Here is a 19,909-nt window from a genome sequence, read left to right on the forward strand (position 1 = left end):
TACAAGGCCAATATCTGAGAATTGCATCTATTATATCTTAACTATCAATTTACAGAATTACTATTAGATTGATATCACTAGAAAAGACCGCATCGAACAATTTCGATATCAATTTATTTTCATAAATATTGCTTTACATTTTTAAAGTTTCTAGGGTTCCAAAAATGCTATAAATGAGAAAATTAAATGCATCTTATTATTACAGTAGAATTCCGATACATACAGTAACAAGAGATTTGAGATTTACATCAAATTTGTGCATTTCATGGTCTTTTGCTTTCTTCATTTTCAAAATTTAGTAGAATACTAGTTTGATGCTTAATATCCATCGTTTTTACTGACTTTCTTTGTTAGTAAAAATTAACGTTTCATTTAATTTTTTTCCATTGCGTGTTAAAATTAGCCCGATCCCTTTTGAAAAGCAGCAATGGATATTGTGAATGTTTTGTAGAAACAGGTGATTTGAGAGAGTTTAGGCATCTGCCAACAATACGGAAAGTTTTAAATCTCTGTTTTTACTTGGAAGAAATGTGCAGTTGAGGCCCATCGTATGTGCAACGTCTATGCCTGCGAATCGTCTTCGTTTCTTTGTTGTCTTGTACTCGGTTGGTGTAAAAATTCATTTGTTTGCAGCATTTCCCTTTTCCTACCACCCGAATGTTTATCATTTCTATAATGTATTTTCTATTACCCGTATTCCGTCCAACTTTTAACATTTTATCATTGCATGTCGTACTTCTATGCCTGAAGCATGATTGAATGCATTTTGCCTAAGCAGGTCGTATATGCATGTACGTTTTGCCGTGTCTTCGGCTTTGGGAGATATGCAAAATTTCTAAAATGAGGAAATATACTATTATTAACTTTATTTGTGCAGATATCGGAACCGGATATATTTTGAGACCTAGATTTCGTAGAGATGCACCACTGTTTTTTTTTTTCAGATTTTTCGGTTGGATAGGTTCTAAAAACGAGACCTGTTACACTTTTTGGGGGTCATATTTTGAGCCCTCACTGCCCTATGTTTCATCCAATATCAAATATTGAACCAGTTTCGAAAAGTAATAATTGAGACCTTTCATTTGATACCTCACATGGCTACATTCTGTGAAAAAAAAATGTGCACCCTCCATTCACATGTATGGGGAGCCCCCTTTGAACTTAACACATGGCGTCACTTACTGCATGTAAAGGGAACACCAGATTACATACTCTCACCATGACAATCGGGTCTAGCCGTTTTCGAATAAATCGGATCTGACAGACAGACAGACACCGACTCGATTCTAATAAGGTTTTGTTCCACACAAAACCTTAAAAAGAGCACCCAGCTTGACTCCGATAACTGAAGAGATATTTCGTCGCCGTGAGGATATTAGCTAAAATTATTCTAGAGGGCATGAAGGAATAATTCCAAAGTTCAATCGACAGAGAAAAAATCGGTTTCCGATCGGGTTTCAAAAAAAAAAAAAAAAATGGACAGCATGAACAGGAAGTGTCTCTGTTATACTCTGCGCAGGATGGGAATTTCGGAGAAAAAAATAGTTGTTATCAGAGCAACATATGATGCGCAAATGCTCCCGCCAGTTGTGAAGAGCGACGCGACCTCGGTTTTTTTGTGCAAATGAAGTTTTTGGAGACTTCACACACTGTTACCTCACCTTGTACTCTCGACTGCAATTCACTTCGACATTTTGATATTTATTGTCTAGTTTGTGCTTGCTTTCCGAAAGCTTAGTGGATTCTTTTGGAAACTTGCGCTGGAATATCTCCTAACTAGAATTCGTCAAGCATACAGGTCCTTATTTAAGCTTTTTATTCAACATTACTGAATACTAACTATTCGCGTATTTTTGAAATGGTACTTATAGATGACACCTTTCTTTAGTGAAATCGGTTATCAATTTGGCCCAGAAGATTCAAATACCCTTTTAGAAAATGTTAAAACTGATAATGGAACTTAGAAAAGCAATTTTCATTTCAGCCCAATATTTTTCCATGATAAGAGTACCGACAAAAAATGTCTTAAATTCGGGATGTGCAGAATCCTTAAACAATTAAACTGCAAAAATGTGTATCCTTGCTATAATTTGAAATCGTATAATTAATTTCTAATGAAAACTACAGTTTAAACTGGTCCTACAGGAGAGGAAAATGGAAAAATTATAATATTGTTAATATGGGGTACATACTAGAAAATCTCCTGACAATCACCTCAGACTATTTCTAAAATAATATCTCCACAATGTAGTCGATGCGTTTCTATGGGATTATTAGAAAGCACATTTGCTATTGATTTTTCCGTTGGCGTGGCAATCGATTGTTTGCTCGCTTCTCGGAATCAAACAGCTGGATTAAATGGCATGATGGTAGACGATGAACAATGTATACATACTGCAAGCAAATAAAGTCATACAAGTATCGTTTCGTGGATAATCTAGTGGCGGGCTTTACGGATTTACTGGACAAATTCCATAATTATGTATGAAAGCAATAAAATAATCATTATGCTAAATTAATTATGAGTTAGAACATTTGAATTGCAATAAGCCTTTAAGTGCATGCATCAGCTTCGTGGGCGGGCTGTGAATTTTTCTTGCCCACTTCCGACGGTGAGCTCAACTTTCCCGAAGACTTTTCAATATTAGATGTTTTATTGTTTACTGTTTTTATATGTCATCTATCTTTGAAGGATAATACCGGAATTTCTGAAAATATTTTCTGAAAGAAGCTCTTGGAGTTATTAACCATTAAACGGATTAAATTGGTGAGCAGAGTTCTTTTGCACGAAATCTCTCAATTTTTTTTAGCAAGGCTTGTGGCTGAGTTTCAAGTAATAGAAAAACTTGTTAATTAGCTAAATCAACATTTAATTTGGCTTTCTCTGCAGTGTTTATATTCAAGATCTTTTATCTCTAGGGCAAAAATGTGGTATAATCTAATTAGAGTATCTTCAGAGTTTCAAATTTCCAAGTAATAGGCTCGTTCAAGGTAAAAGTTTGATGTCCTTTTATTGAAGCTTTTTAAACTGAAAACTTTTCAGGCAAAGTTACAAGAATATTTTTAAACCATCTTGTCCATCAGGAATAGGGGCTAGGAATAGACTGCACCGTTTTACTATGTGTGTTTAAGGGAAAAAGGTAATTTCTGGCAGGTGTTTGAGAGAAAGTGCAATTTACCATTATCTGAAGAATCATCTGGAATTTCGAAATTTAGAGTAACATGGTTACAATCGCTACGAATGTGTGAGTAGCACGACTTTGGTTGTCATGTGCTGAAGTTGATTGCAGAGGAGACGAATCTTCATCAGGAATGTTCTTTGTGTAAACGACCTCTTTGCGGAGGCATTCCCGTGTTCTACGCGATATAACGCCACGTAGCGGCTTTATATGAAGAATTATTTTGTTTATGAATATTAAATGGAAACCATGTTCATTATGAAATTATGATTGCTTGTTGACAGAGGAGTTAGACTGGCCTAGTGTTTCGAAAAGCTTGTATATAATCCCTCATTTTAGAAAATCGATCTACTGTGGATCCTCGCGCTCTTTCTTCTTTTTAATGGCGAGTGGAGACGGTATCGACCAGTTAGGGTGGCTCATCACATTCAGTGAAATCTAGGATTTTCTATCATGAAATTCGTTTTCATTTAGACTACACAATATCCGAGATCAGATTCATTTGAGCTTCTACAACAGTCAGAATTCTTTTTATTTTGTTAATTAGGAAGAGCACGCTGAAGTCGACGCAGAGATAAATTTGGACAAGGTGGGCTTATAGAATGCCAGAGATACACAGATATTTGCCATATATCAAACGAACCATACCCACTTCTTTCGCGAATTTACTTTCTTTCCCAGTGTCTCAGGGTTTAGGACACCTTTTAGTACCATCATTCAGCCCTGAACCCCCCTTATTTTCTGTACTTGCCAATCTCTTTATTCCCCTTCTAGATCGTCCACCAGGTCCCAAATTCTTTTTCAAGCCGGTTAAAGTTTATCTTGCCAGTTCAGAACCCAAGAAAGTTTTGATTAACCTTTAATATCTGCCTCGCGCACCAACTGGAAAGATATGTATATCCATAAAATGTGATTTCGTCGCAGAAATAAACAACATCCAATTTTTTATTTGAAATAGGAATGATAAAAATATTACCACAATCAAATTACTCCAGTTGTAATGAAAATTTGATCTGTGTTTTATTCCCGAGGAATATAGGAAGAGATACGCGATGTCCATTCCGCAGGCATTCCTTTTTCTTCGTTTCCGATATTGAGCAAGGGCCTGGAAAGTGATTCATTCGCTCTCTTTTGCCTTTTTGCCATAACAGAATGGTTCGATTGCGGACCAAGAGAAACTCGAAAGGGAAAAGGAAGGGAAGAAGAACCAGAAATGCGGTTTCAAAATACTAAAAGAATCTGAGAGGTGTGGCCAACAATAAGTGTCCAGAGTTGCCCAAAAATTAATGGCTGGAAAGATCGGATGGATTTTATGGGAATTTTTTGTAACAGAGATTGACTGCAACTCTCTTCGATCAGCAGTGCTATGTTTCTGACTCTACTTTCGAAAGGAAGAACGTCCTCAAAAGCATGGATGGGTGAGGAAGTTAAAAAATGATCATTTATTTGAAAGGCTATTCTCAGAAGTCACCCAGCCGAAAAATTGATATTTAGGAATAAAAATACCACCCGCCCCGATATCCGCTCATATAAAATTAATAATAGTACATTACTATATTTTGTAAACTTAGTGCACGTTGAGGAAGAGGGGCAGTTCCTATTGTCGGAGAATAGGATAGCTGCCAAGTAGGCGGCACAGAACAGTAGAGTTTCTCGGGAAGTCATGTGGGAACGAAATATATTACCAGCAACCGCCAACGATGGCGCGTAGGTGTGGCTGATTCGCGATGTTGCATATACGGGTTTATGACAACCATGTGTACAGCTGTTTAAAAAGTTTAGTAGTTAGATAAGACATTAGGTTCGCCGTTTTACTTTTCCAAAGATTCCAAATTGTATTAACACCAAAAGTCATAGCGATAGAAGATATGGTTTTGGAAGATTGTCGATTAAGCCGTAGCAATCTCATTAGGCAGTGTAAGCAATAACTTGCTAAAGTTTTGGATTTCTGCCTGTGCTACACTGGTAAGACATGAGTTCTCAGAAATTTAATGTCTTTGGAAAATTACAAACGGATTTCAGTTTTAGCGAAGGTGGATATTCAAATGGTGAATCAGATACTACAAAAGAATGCCCGTCGGGTATAAGGAAGCTGGAGTATCCATAAATTCTTTTTTTTTATTTGTGAGTCGAAGTTAAAACTTGAGGTCCTCTTGTCTCTCTACCCTGTACTGACATATTGCCCTGCTTAGTGCATATTCTTGTTGTTCCATGACATTAAGACACAAGGAGGTTATTGTTAGGCTTCGTTTAGTTATTAATTTTTTAACATGCCTTTGGGGAAACCGCCCTCAGATATCTTTGAATCGGTTAATACGGCAATAATGATCCTTTTACGAAGCACCGTAACTTGCTGCTTGGAAAAATAGGAGGGTGGGTCAATTCACAAAGTCATAGAGGACTAAACATCATCGGTAGGCCATCCATCTTATGATTCCTTCTAGGCATTGGGAATCCCAAGGAATTTCGGTAACTCTGACAAATATTAAAGGAACATTATTTGGTTGCAGTAAATATGAAATTATTATTGGGAATGGATGGTGCGATAGTTGAGCTGGCTTTGCGTCAGCGTTTCGGTATTACCACCCTGGGTTTGAATACCTATTGAGTCTTGGATATTGATATTCGTATATGCTCGCTATCTTGCTGTAAGTTTATCACTTCTATGTAACTAAGAAAAAAACAAGTCGAGAAACCGGAAGCTGGGCGCTTCAGGTATGAAAGGTTTCTTTGCTTCTTCTTTGAGTATATCTGAGTGTAGAACTATCCCATTTCTACGTAGCCTGGTAAGAATATGCATTTAGCATGTCAGATTTAGTACTTCGGATTGTAAATTTATACGGCAAAGATAACTTTGAGCTACTGTAACTTTGTTACTAATAGTATGATTTTGATCAATGGAGATATGCTTCATATTATATTTTATACTACTACCAACTTTTATAACTCTGAGATAAACTTAAGGGGGGTTTCCCTCAATTTTCTCAAAAATATGTAGTATACTATTATTAACTTAATTTGAACAGATATCGATATGGAGAGTATTTTGAGGCTTGGGCACCATATAGAGGCAACTTCATGAATTTTTTCAGATTTTTCAGTTGGGTAGTTTCTGAGAATGGGTCCGTTAAAGAAATCATCACTTTCCACCCCCTCCCACTCCCCGCCTTTTTAACAAATTTCAAAACTAAGAACGACTTCGAAAAGTACATGACTATATTTGGTGGAAAACAATTTTACACCGCCTTTTACATGTATGGGAACCTCCCTTAATCTCAACAGAGGAGGATATCCCTCACTGCATGTCTGGGGGTCCACAGGTCCCACCTTTTTACCAAATTTCGTGTCAATCGGTATAGCCGTTTCTGAGAAAAGTGCCTGTGACAGACAGACAGACAGACAGTCCCAGTTTGGGGAAAAGCACTGCTGGTTTTAGGCAATACACATAAACTGAGTACGGTTTACAGAAGAACATCCCTAAGGGTGTGTTCTGCCTTCAGGACCGTCTCAGACGATGCAGCGTTCGTCATCTCGGGAATACATATAAACCAGATCCATCTCTCCCTTATCTGAGGTGAAAAAAGCCGAAAGGGAGAGATCCATAAGCAGATGGCAACAGCGATGGGACCAGTCAGAAAAGGGTCGTTGGACTTACAGGTTGATCCCTTTCATCGGGGGCTGGCTGGAGAGAAAGCATGGGAAGATCAATTATAATCTCACCCAGTTTCTCACCGGCCATGGAGGGTACCGTCAATACCTGTACAGGTTTAAATTGGACACCTCGCCTAATTGTCCAAACTGCGACGGGGTCCCAGAGGACCCAGCGCACGTTTTCTTCCAGTGTCCTAAGTTCGTGGAAGAAAGGAGGAACCTGGAGGAAACTCTAGGTGAAGTGCTATCATCGGAAAATTTTGTCCGGGGAATGGTAGTCTGTTAGGAAGACTGGGATGCGATCAATTCCATGATCGCTGTAATCCAGGATAAACTGCGAAAAGCAGAAGAAGTGAGGAAGACGCGGTTACGAACCCCGCGAGTAGACGAAAGGAGACCTTGCGAAAGTAAGCTAACTCCGCCCCGTGATGTAATACCTAAAGGTGGTTCCACGGGGTAGGGGGGGAAGTCGGGGGTGGTTTTAGTGGGTAAAAATCCCACACTCTGGCGTGCCCAGGCCAGAGTCTTTTGAAGATTTCCACCTAAAAAAAAAGAAAAAAATAAAACAGACAGACAGACATTGAACCGATTTTGTTTTGCAAACAAAACCTTAAAAACGTTAGCTGAGCAATCAAAGAAACCTGTATTGGAAAGTGATGGCTTAATTTTAAACAGCACGTAGACTATACCTTTGTTCACTGCAAGTATCGCTCTAGCAAGAATAATGCCGAGTGTATGAGTTCAGGCAGCAGTTTTAGTTCAGGCGGTTTAATGCAGGAACTGTTGGAGTAACTTCAGGAGAGATTCTCTATTACATGTGGACAAAATCATCAAAGAATACTAATCAATCTCAGAAAACAACAGACTGGAAATACCTAATTCATACATACTACCTTGGACCAAAGACCTTCTCAAAATCCACATCCCGTTTTCAGATGCAGACTAGAACGGTATGATGAAACAGTACGTGAGGCAGGTCGGAATTTGCATGAAAGAACGCCAGTTCACCTTTTTTTAGGCGAATATTTTAAGCAGCTGAAAGGAGGCTCGATGGCAATTTCCTCTCTCCATTTATCAGAGAAATCTTCTCGACCAAACTGGAAAACAAACTTGGTCTCGGCAGTTGACATTTAAGAGTTTTACTTTGCCAAAGATAATAATGATCAGTAAAGATGACGTTGAAAACACACTCGATTCATTTATTAGACTACATTAGGACTAAAAAAAATCACAAGGGTAGTTATCATATTTAGCTAGAGGAGGAAACACAAAACTTTAGAACTGGGGACTTACAACACGGCCGATACATCAGCACAAAGTCCACTTTCAACAAAATGACCTATCGGATGCTACCAGTTTCTATATCCATGAAGATGGCGATGAAACAGGGCAAACATATTCTGGAAGTTTCCAGGCTTAATGTCATTAACATTTCGATCGACAAACTAAGAGTACTCATTAATGACAAGTGCTCACCAAGCTTAGTCCAGTTCAACAACCCAAGAGAAGAACAGCATTGGAATTTTACCAAATCTGTCCTTTGCCGAAACGACCTAGTTTGGACATCGTCTCCACTAGCAGGAACAGTCGGCTTAAATGACTAAGTCTGGTGTATGCAAATTCCAAAAAGACCAAAGAAGCGATGTTCATCTCTATTCAAATTCTTTAGGAAACACACTCGGAATTGGAATGTAACATCTATTCCACCCGCGGGATAGATTAGGAGAGAGCATGGGCGTTAATGAAAATTTAACTCTTACTTACTTACTTTTTTCTCTTTAGAATTTTGTTATGAGTGCCTATGTAAGCCATATGTTGGATGACACCAACCCACATGGGGTTCATCAGGTGCCAATGTGGTGCAGACTTTGGGTCGGCAATGTTATTGATAGTCACGTCTTTGAAAACAACGTTGATGAGACTGTGAGTCTAAAGATCGATGGTACCAAATATTGACGTGGATGGCATATGTTTTCAGTAAGAACGAGCTGCGTGTCAGAACCAAACTCATACATAATGGCATATATGAGCCTTTCAAACAAATTTTGTTAACACTGTCACTTCAACACTGACCCGCCCTTATTGGACTGACAAAGGCATTGGACTAGCTCATTTAAAGTATTATGCTAGATGATATCGTACCTAAAACTACATATATCATCCTTGGCAATTGAGTGCATATGAATTATATGATTTTAATAATGATGATTTCTCATTAGTTTTACTTTAAAAGATTGAAGTTCTTATAACTTCCTATTTGAATATTATGTCATTTCGTAAATTAGATACTTGATTCTGGATCAATTTAATGATAAATTCATTGAACCGCTTGCACTTTTAAGGACTGATTTGTGTTAAGATAGCTTAGTTCGAAATTCATTAAACAACCAAAACTGATGCGGTTCAAATTATATAGTTTCAACTTGCTATGTCGGTGTCACTTCAATTGTTGAATTCACGCACAAGATCTAATCGAACAAATTCCGTGTCAAAATTACAAATTCATCGAACTCAAATTCCTGCATTAGATTCAACAGAATTTTTGTGGGAAGGTCATTCTGAAAAACTCCGCTAGACTTCTCTAAGCTTTCTTCTGCTCGTAATAGCAACAATGAAATAAAAAACAATTTGCGGCAATACATCATTCTGTCAGGCAATAGCATAGCTTCATTTTGGCATGCTTCCCAGTCTTGACTTGTATTTATGCTATATCCTACACAAGCACATTTTGGCAAGCACATAACAATAATAATAATAATAAAACGTTAAATTTTTTTAATACTTAACACGCATGAAAGTGACGAGGGATTCCTGCGAAACACGCAAGCTTTATAACTAAATCATTATTGCTCCTGTTCTTATTGAAGTGACGATAATCGAAATGATTATCTCTGCAAAAACGTGTGCATCATATGAACAGTAAACAACTACAGGATCTCATTTTTAGGGCATACTCGTTGTAAGTGTACTCCTTGAGCGCGGCAATGACATGGTCTGGCATATTTTCTTCCTTGAAGAGGATCTTCAGCTACAAATTAATTGGTCCAAGGGGTCATACATTCCAAGTGCGTTTTAATAGGGGGATAGACTCTTAACAGGATTGCACTACACGTGCGCAATGGAAGCATTCTCTCACACACGTGAACGAAGAATATCAGCAGCTTCGCGTATCATCCGACCACCATGATTGTGTACAACATCACTCCTGTATAACACACAGTGGCAGAGTGTACTACAAAAATAGGCATTGTTGCATGCGAACCGATGCGTAGGGCTTCAAGCGGAAAAATGTTTGATACACTGTACAATGGCGAATTTACATGATTCAATGTGCAATATACTTATGGAAGAGGGTGTATATAGGTACATTATCGATTTCCATCACATAAAGGTCGAAAAGGAGGCTTGTAACTTCTAAAGATTTGGGTAAATAGCGGTTGGTGGAGGGAGCTATTTTGCACTTTTCTTAGTACAAGGACAAGGACCGTAACCTGGTTATATGTAGATGTTTTATGTTGCAAACCCTCCGAGTCTATGTCTCAATTTCGAGAGGTAAACAGGAAGAATTTGTTGTTTACCTATAGTTCTAAATATTCATGAGCATGAAATGATTTTGCATCGAAAATACTATTATGATACGCAAATAAGCACTGGTGGATGAGGATAACAAGTGACAATGTTTATTTTGGATCAGGTGAGATTTGGTTTTATCATTTAGTGATGATCCGATGATGATCCTTTTGAACGCCATTACCGCTTCTTCAAACAAGAGTAGAAAAAATTCTGTATCATAATCCCATCTTTCACAAGTTGCCCTAAATAGCGGAAATGTGCGAATACTATCGTGTTGTATTGTACATCCCACTTTTTATCCCATTACTGTTCCCCTCATACGTACGTCCGTACGTGGAGAGAGAGAAGAGAAAAACTACCAGGCCGAGGCAGCAGAAGGGGCTGTACTCGAGGATACTACGATACGACAAAGCAGAATCGAATCAAGATTGGTTAAGGGTAAATGTGGGCCATGGGAGAGCTGCACAATCGATAAACTATGCAATCCTGAGAATACGTAGAAATGTGACAACACTGCCTGACTGAGGGATAAGGACGATACTTGTGCAATCCAGGAAATGGAGGAAAATTGCAGAGTAGATAATGGTTATATGATTAAAGGCTCCAGTAGTAGGATAAGAACCAATCTGGGTATTATACGCGACCATCTACTTTATTTCTGATTGCCGTTAGCGCACTTGGTTACGCTTTATGATTTGGATCTTGCTCTTCCTGTTTTCACATTATTTTCATCCTGTTTCGAACACTGCACTCAACTATTATTCATCACTTTCACACTGTCAACTTCATTTCCTTTTTCTAAGGATCATTTCACTGTTCAGAGAGGAAAAGGGAGCAGGACATCACGTTTCAAGGATATCGATTCGGAAAATTGATTATTTTTGAGTCCAGGAAGTATTGAAAAGGATATGCTACCGTCAAATTGTTGATTGCCGTTTATCTTAAGCGAATTCCTTCACGAGTTCAACACGTTCTCAACGGATTGAAATAAAGAAAAATGTGATTACTAAACAACCAGAAACGCGATTTTCGCATAATAATGTTCGTTCGAGCTATAAACTAAGAAAGCTTTCGCACCCGTACACCATGGCAGTACGGAAACAACTGCTGTACCGTGGAAAAAGCTGAACTGAAAATTCTAAAGTGAGTTTATACTGGGAACAGTTTTCCCGAGCTTGTCGGGTTGCTCTGTGCCTCCCCATGAACAGAACCAGAAGATGGCACCGAGTGGAAGCGAAGCTGATGTGATAAGTAAAACAAGAAGGCACATACACGCACACGATGAGCCTAAGTTCCTCCTGATATGCTGTTGGTATTTCGAGAGAATCCGGATACGATTCGAGGAAATTCGAAAAGGACTATCATCCCAGTATGCACAGGACGAGATGACATCATTAATGTATGCAAAAATTTACTTGGAAATTGATTTTTCAGTGCTGTCTTGTTATGGTAGACGAGATAAGTTGTAAATTCCTGTAAAAAATTGTTGTTGAGAGTTTACACATTTTACTATAATTTAACTACTTTTGTACCCTTTTTCCAGCGAAGACGAGGTTTAAGTCCAGAAAAATTGTTTAGAATTTCCGTGTTTATTTTCAATATATATTGTAGTCGATAATCGCCTTTGCCGTGGAAGTGAAATAAGAGTTGTAATAAACTTCCGCAAGGATGGACCATTTCAAAAATCGTAAATATTATTAACAGGAGCAGGAAAGTGGTAGGAACTTCGCTGACAAATACCGAAAATTAAGGGTACAGGCCTGCTTTTTGCAGACTGCGCTGATCAACAAAGTGAGACTGGCCGACTATATTATGGAAAGCAGCAAATCGTGGTTCAAATGGACCCTAGTATGGAGACAGTTCGTCGTATAATACGAGACTCTGGAACGATAAATCGAAGAAACAATTAGAAGGAAAGCAGCGCTTACAGCAGTCCATAAATTGAAACATGCTGTGTTCGCGAAAGAGCACGTCCAGTGGAGAAAACGGCTAAAAATTCTTCTCACTGATGAAAAGTAATTTAATTAAGGCAAACCTATTGGAAACCGTTTTTATTTTGATGATACACGAACAAATTTTAAGACGCCTTCAAATGTGAGGAGGCTCTGTAATATTTTGAGTTGGCATTAAGCACCTCGACAATGGGAGAGCTATCTTGTTGCACGGACAGCGGATACCTTGAATGATCCTCCAGAGAATATTGGTGGGAATTCTCAGATACTAAGCGAGTTGTCGACCACGTTCCCAATGGGCGATACAAAGTCTGGCGGAATCATCAGGGATTAAAGGCTCTGTGGATTGCTGTGAGTGATTCGCTTGAGCTCCGGTACCGTTCGAAATCCGGGAAGTTTAAATTAGTGCGCGCCGTGACAAAAGATAATTTGTTATTGTGCTGATCAGGGAAGCAGAAGCTGCTACAGTTAGCAAGGATTTCCGAACGGTATAACACATCACGAAAGACCTCGCGGATGATCACGAATCTTTCAATGGTCCTGAGGGACGTTAAAGGTGGACTCCTCATTCAAGGTGACGAGCAACTGAAGACATAATATGAATAATTCACACGTTCCTTAACCATATCAGTTCTGGTGAAGTTCCGCCTCTTGTGGATGACATAGCGATCTCCGTAATATCCGGATACGGACTGATCCTCTAAATATGAGAGAAATCATTTAGGCCATCAATGAACTCATACAGAATAAAATTGCCAACCTTGATGGGCTCCGCGCATCACTGCCCCCCTGCAGTTACTCCAGATGTGCTACTTCCGCTTTTACGGGAATCTTGAGAATCCGAGATCATTCCCAGAGAATGGAAGATAGGTCTTAAGTATGACATACGGACGGGTATTCGTGTGCCACATGTTACCGTTCTTGACAAAGAACCGGGTGGTTTCCTCTTTGAATTCTCCTGATTGATCACATCAACACCCTACGCATCGTTTTGGAACAGTGCGCGGTGTTTAGATCTCCGCTTCGCCTGATTTTCATAGATTTCGAGACAGCTTTCGACAGTGTGAACAGAGAGTATTTCTGGTGTGGTTTACGCAGGAGGGGCATTCCGGAAAAACTAATAACTCTTGTCAGAGTGACGTATAATTGCACAAATGTCATGGGCTGCACTCTGGTAAAAATACAGAAAAATTTGGTGTCCAAAATGGAGTTGATTAGGCTTGGATTATGTCACCGATGTTATTTCTTCTTGTTATAGGTGACGTTCTTTATGCTGCCTTGCCAGGAGGATGTGGAAAATCTCAACGGACAATGACATCTTTCCTTAAACACCTCGTCCACGTTGATGACATCTGTTTGCTCTTTCACTAAACCACGGACAAATGACTCCGGATTTGGGAAGAAAAAAAGGTTCGTGGGTAAACTCATTCTCCCTATCTGCATTAATGGGCCAATCATTGGAAGCGTGCTTCCTGCCGAAGGTGGCATCTAACTGGAAATCACTCGGCGCATTAACTGCACTAGGTTCCCCGTTGCTGCTTTGTCTGAAATGTGGGAGTGCAGTTCCCTCAACATTATGGTCAAGTTGAGATTTTTTTTTGCGAGCAAATGTTTTTTCTGAGTTGCTACTCCTATGCACATGGAAAGAGACCCTCACTGTTATTCATAAGCTCCAAGCCTTCGTCAACACTTGTTTGCGACGTGCCATCGGGGTACACTGATATGATACAGTTTCGAACGAAAAACTTTGCCCGCGGACGTGTTAGTCAGAAGGTGCAAGTGGCAGGTGACAAGTTAAGGAAGGGTGACAACCCCATCGCAGGCTTCGCTATGCAGTGGAATCCATTATCCCAATATGTCCGACAAGTGCATATGGCGCTAAATAGTGGAGGAGTTCAAGTGTCTTTTTCCTGATGCGCTGCATCATATTAGGGGTTCAACAGGATGAGACAGCAGTAGAGTAGTAGAAGCATACCAATATTGTAGTAGCTGGCGCGATCCGAGGAGGTGTTATCTTCGCTTGGTTCAGGCCCTAAAGGAAGCGATAATTCTGTATTGTTAGGAAAGGCCATGTGCAACTCATTATTGAAAATGCACACTGTATCTGCGTAACATTCTTTGTGGGAGGATTATATTCCAGAAATGAAATCAGCTACTCCAATGGTTGATTATCTCTTTCTCCGTGTGTGGTTGGTGTTCCTGATCATGCCATTGTGATTTTCCTTGGTGGCATCGGTTGTTGCAGTCCTGACGCTATCCTCTTGTTTTCTAGTTATTAACAATGCCGTGCTTTACTTTTCCTCGATCTCGGATGGCAAAGTTAATTCTGTTACTCTGGAGTTTCATTTATTGTCCCGTGAAAAGCTTTTTTTTTAAGAATAAACATTTTTTATTTGATTCCAGCCATACATGGGAAGCCTGAAGAAATATATTCCAATTTTTAATCTAATAAATAGTTAAGAATATTCCATGCCATTGCTGGGATTTTCTGTATATTCAAGCGTTTTCTCTTTCTTATGTTAACTCTTTAGTTAATTTAAATTTAGTTAGAAGCGCAAATTTCCAGAAGAGGCTAAGCTGTGATCATTATTAATAAAACAAAATTATTAATTTGTTTATAATGTAGACACCTTTTCAATGTTCTGGAGCTTGAGTTCTCGGTGAAACAAAGATCTTTTAGTTATTGTGTTGGGCTGACTCCTCAGTCTGGCGTGTGTTTACTAGTGGGTTACCCGATTTATTCCACTATTGTCCTAGTCTCCAAGTCTCTATGGATGTCAACGTTACGGACATACATTTCAGAATTTTGAATTGAGAGGGCTGGAGCAATTTAATGTTGAATGGTTTGGCAGAGCTTCAAAGTTGAATCCCATATGTTTAAAACTTAAGCAGTCGTCCTCTCCCTCTTGCGGCAATGTGCTTTTGTATTTTGGGAAGCTTAGTGATAGCAGGCGCGAATCCGGTGTCGGGTTGCTTTTGTCGGCTACCGCAAGGCGCGCTTTCTGACAGACTTGTAACTGAAAGTTATCGGTCCAGGTTTAGGAGTATTTCGTCATTGATGGCACACTGTTCCAGCACAGCACCAACCATACCGTCAGTTGGGTTTTAACTGACCGACGATGTACGAGCAATCAGATCGACGAATTCGCGATCAGCAGTAGATTTAGAAGTTGTCTTCTGGATGTGCGCAACAAGAGAGGCGCTGACATCGGTCTCGCAAGGGATCATCATCTGATGGTTGCTTATGTGTTGCATTCGCCACTTCTCGAAGGGTTAGGGAGGTGCGGCCCCCTAAGTTCAACATCGGCCGCTTATACGACCCAGCTGTCGCTCGATAGTGGGTGAGCTATCTTGCTGATCGAACAGCAGATCTACTGAGTAACGCGCTTGAGAATATCGTTGAGCAATGGACCGCCATCAAAAATGTTCTTTTTTCGGGCGCTTCACAGGGGTCATACGATCTGGATGACTGCGGAATTGTGAAAGCGGATCGATGAACGAAAGGGGTTGAAGGCTCTACTGGACGCTGCGACCGATGATAGATTTGGAAAGAAAGGCAAGTAGAGTTGGACTGAAGATAAACACCAACAAAACCGAAGTTCTCAGCCTGACGAGTCATCGCACCATTTCTATGGATCTGGATGGACAGAGCATCGAAGGCGTCGATCAATTTGTACATCTAGGAAGCGTGGTTTCTTCCGACGACGGCACCGAACTAGATCTTGCCGGACGCATTAACAGTGCTAGATCTGCTTCGCTGCCTCGTTTAAAATTTGGAAATGCAGTTATATCAACACCAAGATCAAGTTGAGATTGTTCTGTGCTAGTGTTCTCTTTGTGTTGCTATATGAGAGTAGCACACGGAAGGTGAACTCAAGTTCACTTGGCGCAGAATAGTAGAGGAGTGGGAGCATCTCGGGAAGTTGTGGGGGGAGCTGCAGCGCATTTCAGGTAATCTTGAGCGACGCACGTAAGTGTGGTTGATGCGCTATATCCCACCAAGGAATGAAAGGCAACCATATATATATTAAGTTCGAGTTGTTGATCTTTCGCCTCTATGTGTCGCTTTCAGGTGAGTCTTCTATCGGGTTGTATCCAAAGGTATTTAACGTCATCTCTTGTCGTACAGCAATGTTGTTGATTTTCACCTAAAGACAATTCCATACTCTACATTTGAAGTCACTTTTCTACTTCCCCTAGATGCCATTGCATTTGTAGAGAAGCCAGTTTTTGGTCTAAAAGTGAATTCAAGATTGCGATTTTGCCAGCAAAGGTGGTTAGCCTGCTAACAGGAAAATCAGCCGTCTGGATAAGTACACTTTCTTTCGAGGAAATCCTGCTCTGATCTCATATTGGTCACTCAGTATATCTTTGTATTTCTCCTGGAATCTTCGTTTCGTTAAATACGATAAGAATAGTTTGTGGAAACTGCCAGCGAATAGGCGCTTAATTAAGAGCTTTCTATATAGAATAGTTACGTCACATATAGGAATATTGCTGTTTAATATCTTCTTCCTTCAAGGGCATTGTTTATTTCTGATACAATCCGGTGGACTTGCTTTATTGTACTGTGCTGTTCCCTTAAAACCGAATTAGTGATCTGGTAGCACGTTGCTATCTATCAGGATTGGCAAGAGTTTCTGGAGTTGAACTTTTCTGAATACTTTGGATTTTGCTGGGGTCAACTTTTTCCTTAATGATATTTTCCACTTCTTTTGAGGAGTAGTTCACATGGCTTTTGATGATCGATTGTTTTGAATACTTCGAGATAATTCGCGAATGCTTTGACTTTGTTCTCATTACTTTGGCCCCAATTCCTTGTGATATTTCTCTCTGAACACTGGCTGGTCTATTGATCTTTTAGGCTGCTTTCCACATCGAATAGTCGTTAGACTCAGTAGTAGACAGTCCGAACAGAAATCATTGTATATTAGATTCCTGGTCTCGTATAAGCGCTGATTTAAGCAGTTTGGGGACTTTGTTGAGTTTGCTTTTTGCTTGGTGGAACCTAGCTAATTGTCACTCTCCCCGTGCTTGTCTTTTCTTGCGCAAGAGTTTTAAGATTGCCGACGAATAGACTTTTCTGAAATTGACTCTCTTTGTAGATTTTGGAGTTACTGTACAGGCAGCTTCCAGGATAATTTCGTTAAAAGGTTCAAGCACTTCGTCAATATCAGATTTGATTTTTAATTGAATGCCCAGCGAAACACTGTTGTCAACTTCCTTTTGAAGAAAAGAAAAGAATGCCTGACGATATCCTACCTAGAAAATGTACCGGAAGGGCCCAAACAGCTTCTTATTATTCAAGTTGCCAGTTTTCGCTTCTGTTCAGTCTAATACCCGTCTCTGAAACTGCTTTTGTGGCTAGGGAATGAAAACACTATAGAAGGACCCGTGCGTTCCCTCTAACATCAAGGAGGCATATGAGAGTTAAGACAATTGATCATTGAGATCCTCATCCGTTCAAAACCACAGTTGCATATGGACTTTTCTTGCTTTTATCCAAGTCTACAGTGGCGGGATAAAAAAAAGATGAACACAAGCGTTCTCGACCAACGGGATCGAGGGGCTGGCATCCAACCGACCAACAGAAGACTAAAACCTTGCATTATATTGTAATAGTGATCAAACGAGATGTTTTTAATACGACCCTTACCAAGTACAAGGGGCAGAATAGAAGTCCTCCAAATCTGGAAAATAGATATTTGGAGAAATCAAAAGTGAAGACAATATAGATTTATTTCTGCGATTTAGAGAGAATAATTTCAATTGACTAATGTTCTGACGAGAATTTCTGCGGACGACCTGAAACACTCGGTTGATATGCTTTTGACTTTACAAATCACTGTATGGGATAAGGAGGTTTTAATTTGAAGGACCGATGTTCTGCTTCCGAGCCAGCAGGTGCAATAGCAACACGCAAATGGACGGTTGACTCAGGGTTAGAGCGCTAAGCTACCGCAGCAGAAGGCTGCGGTTCGAATATTACTGGTGGCAGAGGAATTTGTATTGTGAAAAGATGTCGGATACCAGTCGACTCAGCTGCGAATGTGTATCTGAGTTAAATCAGGGTAATAATCACGGGTGAACGCAATGCTGACCACATTGGCTCCTACAATGGACTGTAGTGCACCGTTGCGAACTTAAATGAAGTGTTCTAATGTGCTTCAAGGCCCCGATCTAAATGGATTGTCATGCCAACGATGGTTATTATTAAACCGACGTAAGCAACCCTTTGATGATCGATGTAAGGAGCTGAGAACTCCAATGACTGCGGGTAGGGGTGAGCGTGAGACTGCTTTTCTCTTCACCGAGTCATGGACCTTGGCCAAATAATAATTTCGCAGTCTGACTGATCATCGCATTCTTCCTATTTGGATTAATGTGCCGAATATCAGAAGCATCCAACAGGTTGCACCTCGAGGTAGCATTGATCCTGCTGTTGCCCAAAATTTGAAATATACCAACATCAAGTTGAGGTATTTCAGCGTCAGTGACCCCCTCTGTTACCTAGAAGTTTGGAAGTTGATGCGCGTGCCAGATTCCCACGGATGTATCGACTAGAAGGTGAAAGTGGAACCCAACTCAGGAAGGTGGTTGGACACGGAAATTTACATGGCCTCGCCCCTTTTGAAGGTGATGTTTGTTATTTACTTCGATTGGAGCGTAAAAGTACAAAATTATCACCAAAATAATCAGCGATCAGTAAGGGACTACTGGTGTTTACTATCGACAAAATGGAAAAATCTCTGCCCATAATTCGCTTCCTTTAGCAAAATGTAACTATCTAATAATGCCCTGGTAATCAGACAGAGCTATGGATACTTTGCTTCAAGAAAAAGGGACCTTAAAAAAGTAGCCGTTTTCAAGTAAATTGAATTCCAGAAGTGAATCGAAGATGGAGAGAACTTTTGGAATAAATGCATACAACTTTTGAATGCAATCGAAGTCCTATTTTTGAAATTAGATGGAATAGTTGTAGGTAGTTGATGAGTATAAATCGCAAAGCCTTCTAGGGTCTATAATAATAAAGTTTTGGATTGCAAGAAACTTATTCAAATCATTCGGCGAATTAGAATATAATAATTCAATAAGTGAGAACTTGTCAAACGAATCACGAAAAAAACATAAATCTACATTTTTCCACTTGAAGAAGTGACTTTAATTTCCCTTAAAAAAGCAATCAATTTCTGTCGATTGCTTAAAAATATCTTAATACTTTCTCCTAAGAAGTCAATTCATTCTGCACACTGGGACTGGGTTCGAATCAAGTACGATACCACATACGAGCAACAGCAGGAGCACGACCAAAGGTTGGAGCACCAACAAAACTTTTACCATTCGCTACACACGAGCGCGTGTCGTATGTATTATGACGAGGGAGATGATACGTGTGCTGCATTCGGTACATACACAGGAGGAGAAAGGGAATGCTTTTGTGATTCCCTCCACCAACATCCAGTTGGTGTGTTTCGGTAGTTCCTGTTTCTGCTTCCAGAATACAGGATAGTATACAAAAGGATATAGATTCAAAAATTACTAAAGTGTGTGCAA

General features: G+C 39.8%; 1 protein-coding gene across 7 annotated transcripts in view; it reads right to left on the reverse strand.

Annotated features, from left to right (window-relative positions):
- LOC119649798 (protein encore) overlaps positions 1–19,909 on the reverse strand; it is a 160,154-nt gene that overhangs the window by 69,596 nt on the left and 70,649 nt on the right. For 3 of the 7 annotated variants that reach the window (XM_038052108.1, XM_038052104.1, XM_038052105.1), the window contains exon 1: positions 11,319–11,511. The exons of the other annotated variants lie outside the window; for them this stretch is intronic. The gene's annotated coding sequence lies outside the window, so the exon portion shown is untranslated. Of the gene's footprint in view, positions 1–11,318; positions 11,512–19,909 lie in introns of those variants that run through there. 7 annotated transcript variants of the gene reach the window in all.

Source organism: Hermetia illucens, chromosome 2 (genome assembly GCF_905115235.1).
Source record: "Hermetia illucens chromosome 2, iHerIll2.2.curated.20191125, whole genome shotgun sequence".
NCBI lineage: Eukaryota > Metazoa > Arthropoda > Insecta > Diptera > Stratiomyidae > Hermetia > Hermetia illucens.